Below are 12,526 nucleotides of genomic sequence, written 5' to 3' on the forward strand. Positions count from 1 at the left end.
TTAATACCTGTAGGAAGCAAATAACACTAATATAAGGGAGAGAGTTTATTATAAGGAGGAAGAAGAAAATGTAATGATTCTTTGATTATAAACTCTTGTTCTTGTTTTTTTTTTGGTGTACAAAAGAGTGAGATGAGTGATGGTATTTATAGTGAACAACAATACATAAAATAACAAAGATGGTGCTTAATTTGGTAAATGAGTGGGTGATCATAGTGCTTTATGAGTAGATGATCATAGTGCTTGAGTTGGTAAAGGAGTGGATGATCATAGTGCTTGAGTTTGGTAAAGAAGTGGATGATCATTTCAATGCTTATCTTATAACACTTCCCCTTGATCATCCATCTTGTATTACGTGGTGCCTCGTTAAAAACCTAGTCATGGAAAACCCAATGGGAAAAACCGTAGTAAAAGTAAAAAGAGTACAACTACGTAAGCTTTCCCTCGAATGAGTAGTCATAGAACCTTTAGAACAATGATAGATTTTCATCTCTCAAATTGTAACATTCTCTTTGGGTGTCTATCTTTTGTATGTTCTTTGTTGCCTCGTTAAAACCTTGTCATGGAAAAACCCAATGGGATAAAAAAAAACATGATAAGGAAAAAGAGTACAACCACACTTACTATCATATTTCCTTCTCTGGAAACAATATTTTTAGGATATGCATTCCAATCAACTCTCTTCAGAGAATTAAGCTTAAGAGAATAAACTCTATTCATTTATATTATGATATCTAGGGCCTTTAGACTTCTTGTCCATAATTCTCTTTTGACTTAGACAATAGTTTATTGGTCTATTTTGATTTCAAACCAAATTTCTTACATATAATCGTATAGAAATTCGTCTCGTACATACGAATTATTCATTTGTAACTATAGAAGTTACTATTATGATTTTCTTTCTTTTCATATGAAATTACATCTTTCAGTAATGAAAAAGATTAATAATTTTCTTAAATAACACTTTTACGTATGGTATTTCAGGACCAAACATATACGAGCGTCTTAAATAAAATACTTTAAGGATCTTTATGATAACATCTCAGTTTTAGATCTCCAGTTTAGAATACATAAAAACAATATAGTATTGTCAAGAGTTTTCTTTCAAAATATAATTTTTCTATAACTCTTCAGGAGTTTTGATTATATTCAAATCATGATTCTATTGATTTATAATCTCTTGATAAATACAAATGGATACATTTGTTAACCTTATAATATTTCATATATCCCATAAAATAGTTTGTTTCAATTCGATCGAATATGCAGAGTTCCCGGGAACATGATTTTGATATCATCAATCCTTCATGGATTATACTTTCAGGGATTAACATTTTTCAAGTGGATTGTTTTATTCAAGTTCTTCCTTTATTACCAGACTATAAGGAACTTGAAACTAGTTGCATCTACCATATGAAATTATGTCTCTTCACAATCAATTTCATATTGATCATTCTTTGTGTGCAACGGTTCATTTACATCTCACTTGTTTTACACCTTTTAGTGTATGGACTACTGGTCCAAATACTTCTCTATTTCACAAGAAGTTTATATCTTTGTCTATTGCATCTTTCTGATTTGGCCAATCATTTCTTTGTGTACACTTTTCAATAGACTTTCTTTCATGATCCTCTTTCTCATTTATTATATCAACTGCTACTTTGCATGTATAATATCATCGACGTCAATTTTCTTATCGGTTCCATTTTGTTTCATACATGACATAACTTATTGAGATCTCTTCATTTGTCTCAGGTACCTGAATTTTCGTCAGTCATGTTTAATTTCTCTTCTGGAGATCATACAAAACTATATTGCCTCGTTTTGACCATTATCAATATATGCTCCTTTTCATTTACGAGGATTTATCTTTGGAACCAATCTGTCTACCACGCTGCAGGCGTGACTAGCAGTTTGATATTGTTCTTGTAGAACATTTATTCTTATTGGAGCATTTACAGCTGGTATATGTGACTTGATCACTATATTTATATGGGTCGTGTCTGGCAACTGCTTTAGTAAGTTTTGAAATGAATTATCTTTTGGACTTCTATTTCACATTGTGTTTAGCCCGAGGATCAATGATAATTCATTTCAACTTATTTTCTTTTCCAGCTGTTTATTTTCTCCCCCTTATGTTGGAAGTACTAACTCACTTTTAGAATTCATGTATAGCCTTACTTATATTTTTCGGGGATGGCTCTGGATTCTTAAGTGTCAATAGAGATTTATATCCAACATATATTTCCAACCTCATTTGAAAACACATCTTCATTTGAAGCTCTGTGGCGGAGCAACATCCAACATTCTTAGATGAAAATGATTGGTTTCTGATCCTATACCAATGATAGGGAGAACTAGTGAATATTTATTGGCTTGATGCGAACCAGTGTTGCTCAAAATGTTTAGCACTTATCTCAGTGAATGTGCTATAGTCGTTAAAGACTTTAAGAAGTGAATTCACCAATATTATAAAAATGCATAGTGGGTGATCAGTCCACTAACATCTTCGTTATTTATGCCAATATCTTATTTTGGCTGGTGAAAACCATATTACCCTTTTATCTTATGGGTAAGCAATATATGTCAAATCATTCGGAAGAATCTTCTGGTTCTTATATGACTATGCATATGACTATGCATCCTTTAAGTATATATTCACATTATTAATGAACCAAAATGGTCTAACTGATTCATGCCAAATGTAAACTTCTAGTTTACTATACATTTATCTTCATTATACTAATCTTTGTGTAGTACAATATATAAGAGGCTGTAGATATTTTCTCTAAAATACTTATACTGCTTTGAGAATTATTTCTGATTGAAATGTATTTATCGTTTCGTTTGCTTATTGTCTCAACATAAGTGTCTCAAAATCTCATGGATTTACTTTGAGAAAAATTCATCAATCTTAGTTTTAGTGTAAACATAATCTTCTGGATGTTTGACTTATCATAAAAAGTGAGATTCTTTAACTCTTCCCCTCGAGATGATAATACTACAGGTTTATCAATCTCGAATGTATCTCATTTTCTTAATCAACAACATATCCTACATGGGTTATGTATTTTTAACTTTTGATACTTATAAAAATACAATATCTTAAGAACTTTAAATTGCATTCTTAAGAACTTTAAATTGAATTTTTATGTGCAGTAATACTATGTACACTTCTAGAGCATCCTATATATCCTCTTTTTAAGCATTCTATAAGTTTTTACTACCTTGTATTGTACACACAATAAATTTTCTTTCATCTTCAGATGAATTCATAATTTCTTTACTTTATTACCATGTTTATTTTCTCAACTTTAAGTGAGAGTATGAGTTCTATAAAGAAACTCTTTGGACCTTGACCTCATTTATGCTCACGTCTAAAACCACTATTTATGAGTTTTTTAAATGTCATATTCTCTTCAGGAGAATGAATCATAATCAACTAGACGTGATTTATCAATAGATATTTTTCAATATATATGCATCATAAAAAAATTTCTTGAAAAAATTTTACTTTTAAACTTAACATCCAACATAGTTGACTTTATTTACAGACTTCAGGTCTTTTAATCTTTAAATGCAAAATACAAAATGAGCTTTAGGTAATCACTTCAGGTGATAATACCTTTTTTATATATATTATCTTCCAAAACTTATGGATCTTTTAGAGTCAAGCTTTAAACTTAAAATCCTCAATATAAATGGAAATAAAATCAAAATATTTCAAATATATATAAATATGTATTAACAAAGGTGTCTTATTATATCAGAAAATAAATTAAACTTTCATAGTAATTATTATATAGCCTATATTATTACTCTCATGCTATTTAACAAAGTTTAACCTATCAATCAATTTAAAGAACAAATTTATATCACTGCCAACTTCATGCAAATTGATTTATCTAATCAAGTTTGTTAAACTTGTATATAAAGCATAAAAATACTTATCTTATAAACATAAGTATATCGGCGATGAAAGTTTCAGCTGTTCACGTTTCTGAATTGGCTGATAACTTGTACATATCTTTCCGAGATAATACACAATCCTGAAAACTTTAAATTTTGCTCATATAAACATGGCCATTACATTAGTAAATATCAACATATAATCCAAATTCTTTTATGATATTAGACCAAAGACTAATCGACTACAAAACTAACCGATTACAAATAATTTCTTTTATGATGTAAGACCATGAATCATAAAGTATGTTTCCTTAATACCATTAAACCATGAAGCATATTAAAGTATAATAAGCAAAATTTAATTCATCAAATAACTATTATTCTTACATATAGACAAGCGTTGATGATTATTAATGATATCAAGTTCTTTAGTGCTCAAGATTTTAAAACCAAACAATCATACCAATCAAAGATTATATTGCAAATATTAATTAATGATTCTCAATTATTTAGATCATGAACCATATAAACCAATGGTTATCCAAACCAATTCAAACAAATTATTTTCTGAACAAACCAATTTAGTATTATAACTTTGACCAAACGTATTATTATCAAACAAGCATATTGGTGACACATGTGTGCATGTGCATGGTTCAATGAATAGATGAGCAAATCGGTAACGCAACTACACGTTATAAAGGTGTTTTCTGTTTGGAGTGTTAACCGAACCAAACCAATTAACAATAAGCGATACACATTACAGTGTGTAGAATTAAATTAAACAAAGTCGTTTTAGCAGATCCATCGATCGATGCGTTATAGCCCATAAACCCATCGATCGATGCGTTTTAGCATATGGACAACCATTAGTCATGGTTAATATATTATATGTCATATGACCATAGTATTTCGCAATTTTAAAATGAACCATTTATATTAATCATGCAAGCAATTACAAGGAGAAGCGATGTAAAGAAAATTAAACCGATATTCATCTTAAATTCACTCGGAGTAAATTCTCCAACGAATAAACCATAAATAGAAACACAAATAAAAATGGCACATAAAAACAAAAGTGCGCGAATCATCTTTTTTGAAATGAAAAAATCGGAGGAGAGCGATTTGAAATTTTTTTTTTTTTTTTTTTTTTTGAGAGAAGATGAAATGTTTTGGATGATGAAATGGAGTGAAAATAAGTTGTATTTGTAGATGAAAATCACTGTTCATGACCGTTGGAGAAAGGGAAAATTTTTGAAATTTTTTCTTTGTGACCGTTGGGGTTAAATCGAGTGCACCGAAAATCAGTCTGAAAATATCGTATTAAACGATCAATCAAATCTATTAAATTTCATAAAAAAAATAAAAATTATGGTGAATAAATATTTTTTTTGTTATGATAATAAATTATGCGACGGCTCAGCCGGTCAATGCAGAATAATAAATAAATTATACGGCGGCTCGGCCGACCAATTAGCAATAAACAAAATATAAGGTGGCTCAGCCGACCAGTTAACAACAAACAGAAAATAAAGGCGGCTCGGCCGTCCAGTTAACAACAAACAGAAAATAAAGGCGGCTCGGCCGTCCAGTTAACAATAAATAGAATATAAGACGGCTCGGCCGACCAATAAATTAATTAAAATATTAATAAATAATATAGACGGTATTCCGGCCATTATAACATAATATAAATAATAGTACAGGCGGTATACCGACCATTATAGCAGAGTATATATGATACAATAAATTTTACCGAATTGCAGAACGATCGTGCTGATAACGTGTTATGAAATAACTTATAATTTATATTATCGAGAAATTTAAATAAGAGTAGAATTTAATACCCGTAGGAAGCAAATAACACTAATATAAGAGAGAGAGTTTATTATAAGGAGGAAGAAGAAAATGTAATGATTCTTTGATTATAAACTCTTGTTCTTGTTTTTTTTTTGGTGTACAAAAGAGTGAGATGAGTGATGGTATTTATAGTGAACAACAATACATAAAATAACAAAGATGGTGCTTAATTTGGTAAATGAGTGGGTGATCATAGTGCTTGATGAGTAGATGATAATAGTGCTTGAGTTGGTAAAGGAATGGATGATCATAGTGCTTGAGTTTGGTAAAGAAGTGGATGATCATTTCGATGTTTTATCTTATAACAGATTTGACATTTTGTGCCTTTTGTCCTATGTAGTTTATAAATACATATAGTTAATCTTCTATGTAATTAACACTAATAAATTTGGTCATAGAAAAATAAATAAAAACTGTTCGAGAAAGCAAAGATGATTGTTCAAACATACATAAAACTGGACTGATTAATGTGTCAATTATTTTGACCGCATCTAAACGAATAATATCTGCAACTTACCTATATATTTGCTCACAAATCAGTATATAAACTAAATGATGACCCGCGCAGGGCGCAAAGTGAATAAGTTAAAAAAGATTATAATTTTTAGTCTATAGATATTTGAAAGATAAAAATGCGGGTCACATAAATTACATATTATACAATGACATATTGAACTAAATTGATTATGTTTATATAAGGTTAATTACATAGTTATTTTTAAAACTTGTGTTATTGGTTAGGTGTAATCAATGTTTAGTCCGTAGAAGTAAATACTTATATAAACTTAGTTATGAATTTAAGATAAAAAAATAAACAATCGAATTATTCCTTTCATAAGAAAAAACGAAAAATTGAAAATATAATAATAAAATATGAAAGGCAGAACTTATAAGGAAACATTTCTAAGAAAACTGGAAAAAATCTGATGTGAAAAGTATCTTCAGTACTCTCCATTTGCAATCTTATAAAGAACAATAACAAAAAATATAAACTTACCAAACTTATAAATCAGAACTCATTAAACGAAATGTATTACCTTTTTTTCTGAAAGTATCGATTTCTGGAACATTATTGGTCTCAAACACAACTTTGGAAAACCCATCAATGTTAGTCAAGTTCTTGAATCGAACGTATCATGATAAACAAAATAATTTGAGAAAAATATACAGATCGAGATACGAAAAAAATTATTATATGAGTAAAGTGTAATTGATTAATTTATTTTAATAATATAAAACTAAAACAATGGTATAGGAAAATATTTGACATATATATTTTAAATCATATTAGCTAATTGTATAATTTTTATTTTTTTAAAAGAAGATTTTTGATAAGTTGCTAATTAATTTTATGGCTTTATAAAAAATAGCATCACCATAGTAAAAATGTCACAATAGTTCTCAAATAATATTAAAACACATATAAATTTTCAGTACCTTAATTTTAAATAGAATGTTATTTCTGTTTTGTTAAAATAAAAAGAGATTAATAATTATGATAATTTTCATAAAATAAAAATAATAAAAATTCAGTGATATCAAATTATTATATATAACCAAATTTAACATAAATAAATGTATGTTAAATAAAAAATAATTTATTCAATTTGGTTAAAATGAAAGGAAAAACTTTAACCTTCGAAAAACATTTTTATTTAAATCTAAGGCTAATTCAGTATCAATAAAATAAATTATATATAATATCAACTATATTATATAATTTACATATATCTAACTTACTATCTTTTAAGTAATCATTTATTGGTTTATTCGGTTTGATCAGTTTATAACTGAAACCTATTTATATACTGCACTTTTTTTGTTTTAGAAAAAAAAAATATTTCATTTATACGGCATTGCTAGATCCACTTCACTTTCTTTATTTTGGTTCAGTTCGTTTTAATTGATTCAGTTTTATTTTATCGAACATCACGGATTGTTACTAATATTATAAAAACTGACTAATTAAAATTTATTTTAAAAAAAATTATCTACAACATGGTTGAAAAAATTTCAAAAAAAAATTGAAGCTTAATATATGGAGGAGTAAAAAATTTTTAAAAAACAAAAAATAAATGAAAATATGCATTTTTTTGGTAAAATTTTAAATTTATTGATCACTCAAAAGACATTTACAAGTAAATGATGATAGGAAAAGAATTGAATTGCATTACTCTAGAAAAGAAAATAAGAATCGTGGCCAAGAATCAACTAATTCACCTCAAACCATCTTTCTCATTAGATTCCCAAGCTGATCACCTGGGTATTTAAGAGAGGAAACCATGTTCCTTATCGCTTTGTCAATAAGTTTAATCGTCTTATCAACTGGCTGAACTCCTTTTTGATGTCTTCTAGCATTACGCTCTCTCCAAATGTGATAGATGGTCGTCTGAAATAGCAGTCGAATAAGAACCTGATCTGTTCGAGTGAATCTTCTACCTTGTAGGATCAGAAGATTATTATCCTGCGAGCAAGCCTATTCCACACTGTATATGCATAAGGACAGGCAAAAAATAGATGGTCACGCGTCTCATCTCTTTCTCCACATAATGATACTTTCTTGACTAAGGGAAAAGAGAACTCATGGGCATAGGGATTAGACCTTGGGTGATCAAGTTTCGAACTAAGGATGACAAATGATCAATCAAACTATCGACCTTAAGCCTAGACACAATTCTAAGCAAGCTCTATGTCTAGATGAATGCTCATTTGCTAACATATCTCAAACATCAAATGTCTTTGGTTGAATAATATGAAAGCAATCATTACTAACAAGTCTATTAGCTATTTTAGCACCTTTAACAACAAATGTCTTTGGCAAAGTATACTAAAAGCCTAGGAGAGTTGTCTCAGGCATTTCATCAAACACTTTTTGGGTGGGAAATGCCTATTGATCAACTTTTGAGTGGCCAACTCAGAAGATGCATTATGAATACTCTAATAGCAAGGAACAAGAATGATCTACACTAAAACATCCTAGAACTAACCTAATCACCCTTAATCTCCCTAACCCATGAATTCAAAAGGTGATAACTCACTAATCTCCATGATTCCTCTTAAACCCATATTGGATTTCAGATTAATCATGTAGAAAAATAGATAAGAAATCAACAAGAACACAAGAACATAACAATCAAAATCCAAGAGATGAACTTCTCAAGAGAGTTTTTTTTGTATTTCTCAATAGATCCAAAGATAATCTGCCTGCCGCCTCGGCATGTCGCTCCGACAAGTCGCTCCGGCCTTCGGGAGCGACCTCAGTGGGTCGCTCTGAGAGGTCGCTCCGGGCTTCGCTTCGTGTCGTCTCGCCATAGAGACGCGAGCGACCTCGGGGTGTCGCTTTGGGAGGTCGCTCCGAGAGGCGTGTGAGATGCGAGCGACCTCGGTGCGTCGCTCTGGGCAAGTCGCTCTGGGCTTCCAACGGGATGAGTATGGCGAGCGACTTCACGGGGTCGCTCCAGCTAGGTCGCTCTGAGAGGTGCTTTGGAGCGACCTCATGACGTCGCTGCGGAACCTCGCTCCCATCCTCTGCTCGTCCAATGATCACCTATTTCACCTCCTTTGAGCTCCAAATGCATCCAAATGTCCCCAAGAACTCCATGTGGCACTCCAACACCTGATAAAGACTCATGTATGCAAAATGTAACCTAAACATGGCTAAATCCCAGTCTATATGATCAAAATGCACATGGACGAATGGATAAGATAATGAAAATATGCAAGATATCAACTCCCCCAAACTTGTTCTTTTACTTGTCCACAAGTGAACTTTCTAGAACTCATTGGGAGAGAGGTTTGAAGGTGAGAGCTCATAGCCAAAAGAAACACACAAAGCACTCAAATCAACATCTAAATTCAGCATTAGTACACCCTCTCTTATTATACTCTAGCTTCTCTAGGCCTATTCAACTCTTTTCATCCCTACACTCATCATCATGCATTCACACATGTAAATCAGCCAACTCTCAAGTTCATTAAGCATAGCATCAAGTGAATTCTTGCAAATGGTCAATTGGTCCAAATCTTTTGGTTGAGTAAGGGAAAGCTTTTATTCAGGTGAGTCAAGAGATTCAAATTATATGATCTTTAAGGTGGTTTACTCTCGAAACAAGTAGCCTTGACATTGCACATAATATATCTAAGAAAGGGATCAACTCATGCATACAATGCTCAATCTCCATTGTTCTACCATTTTCTCAAACATACAATTACACAATCATTCCCAAATGTCAAACCCAACTCACATCTCTCACCAAAAGATCCTAAGAACTGTAACTCCTTCTCTTTGAAATCTACAAGGGATTTTCCACAACCTCAAAACATTACTTAGCTCCTAACAACTTTGCTAGCTCCCTTTTTCTTTCTTTTTCTTTTCTTTTTATATTTTATTTCTTTTTTTTTTTTTTTTTTAGATGGGGGCCAAGACTTTTCATAACTTGAGCTAGAGGTTTTTCTACTTATCCCAATAAGACAATTCACTTAAACACAAAGAGTCATTTCTTTTCCTTTTTCATTGCTCCCAAATCATAATCACAACTCTCACCCCCCCCCCCCCCCCCCTATAGCTAGACAATAGAGTGCCCAATCTAGCAAGAATGAAGATAAAGCATTGTCGTTCCCGATACTCTCAACATTATGCACATGTAAGACTTTCCGAAGAAGGCCTCACTCATCAAACAATGAAAGCTTAAAAGAAGGGAAAGGTTTTGGGAGTGGTCTACCACTAGAGTTTGTCAAAATAAGATTGGCATAAAGGATGTGATAACTCAAGTGTGTATAGCCATGACTCAGTACACAAGGGACCATGAGCAAGAAGCATTAAGTTCGTTCAGTTCAAATAAGGTTGTAGTTGGCTTCAAAGACTGAGTTTCAGCAATCAACAAGTTTCAGGAAGAGTCTTCAAGGCTCGAAGCATACAAGTGTTTTTGTGAGGTGCATAAGCTATTCAGGTGCATAAGCTATTCAGGTGCAAAGTAATGTCCTTTACAAGGCATTTCAAATCAATGCTCTCAATGCAAGTAAATGCAACCTATATGCTCTAGACTCTCCTAGAAATGCCAATGATGCGAACTAAATGAATTTTTTTTTAATGCAAATATATATGTATAATGCAATGCATGAGACTCAAAATCATCGAAGCAAACGTGATCAAATACTTGGTACCTCCCCCAAACTTAAATGACACAGTCTCTGTGTTGTCAAGGAGAGAGAGATACCCAAAAAGAGAAAACTAATATGCAAAAACGAAATGGTATATACAAGGGAAAGTAGTGGGTTACCTTCTATGGAGAATGAGTAGAGGGAGATGCTCCCTCCTCGTCGTCCTCAGGTGGTAACTCTTCAAGGTGCTCATCAGTAAGAGTGCCCATCTCTTCAATGTAGAAGGCTTGCCCGAACACAATTGGTTTCTTCATTTTCTCCTTGATGTCAAAGTGGAGAACATGCCCTTTACCCAAATGGAGATCAATCGTGCCCTCTTTCACCTTAACAATTGCTCCTGCTGTAGCTAAGAATGGCCTTCCAAGAATCAATGGGTCCTGAGCCTCCTCACCCATCTCAAGCACCACAAAATCTGTAGGTATCTCATACCTTCCAATCTTCACAGGTAGGTCCTCTAAGATGCCCACAGGGTACTTCACTGAACGATCAGCTAAGACCAGAGAGAGTTTACACTTCTTGTACTGAGTGAATCCAAGCTTCTTTGCAACAGACAAAGGCATCACGCTGACACTAGCTCCCAAATCGCAGAGACATTTCTCAAATACCATAGGTCCAAGAGCACAAGGTAGTGTGAAGCATCCTGGATCCTCTAACTTTTCTGGAACATCAAGCCTCTGGATGATGGCACTGCACTCATGGGTAAGAATCATCATGCTTTCCATTTCCTTCTTCTTTGCAGCTACAACATCTTTCAGGAACTTGTTGTATTGAGGAATCAACATGAAAGCATCGATGATGGGCATTGCAACCTGAGCTTCGCTCATTTGCTTCTCAAACAAAGCCTTGTACTTCTCTAGCAGCTGCCTCTTGAATCTACCAGGGAATGGTAGTTTGGGTTCATAGGGAGGAGGAACAAAAGAATTCTCACTTGCTGGAGCAAGAACTTCACCATCTTTCACTGTTTTCTTCTCTTCCCCCACCTTTCCTTTACCTTTGGCTTCCACAATCTTCTCCAAGATTTCATCATTGATTTTCTCATCAATAATCACCACTTCATCATCGAAGTTGATGGCCACCTCCTCATCTACTTTCTCAGCATCCCTGGTGAGGGTTGTAGGAGGTAACTGCTTACCGCTCCTAAGGGTGATAGCTTTGGCCTCCTTGCGGTTTTGGTCAGATTTTCCAGGTAGAGATCCTTGCTGGCGAGTCTGGTGAGTGTTCATGGAAGCAAACTGATTCTCTAAATTTTTGACTGTAGAAGCAAGATGTGAGAACTTGTTGTTGAGCTCATTGTAGCTCCCATCAATCTTGGAATGAAGGTTCTTCAACTCATAACCAACATGCTTCTCACTTCTAGTCTGAGACTCCAAGATTTGTTTCAGCAGGGTGTCAGTGCTGCTCTCTTGAGGAGCAGAGGAACTAGATGAGGGGTTTTTCTGAGGTTGATAGCTGCCTTGCTGGTTGTGTCGAGGCGGATAACCACTCTGTTGGTTGTTGGGATAGGATTTCTGTTGGTAGTTGTTGTACTGAAAGTTGGGCTCTTTTTTGTACCAGCTACCATTGTTGTTGATGAAACACAGCTCTTCCTGACCTTCCA

This window comes from Brassica napus, chromosome C9, assembly GCF_020379485.1.
Source record: "Brassica napus cultivar Da-Ae chromosome C9, Da-Ae, whole genome shotgun sequence".
Taxonomy (NCBI): Eukaryota; Viridiplantae; Streptophyta; class Magnoliopsida; order Brassicales; family Brassicaceae; genus Brassica; species Brassica napus.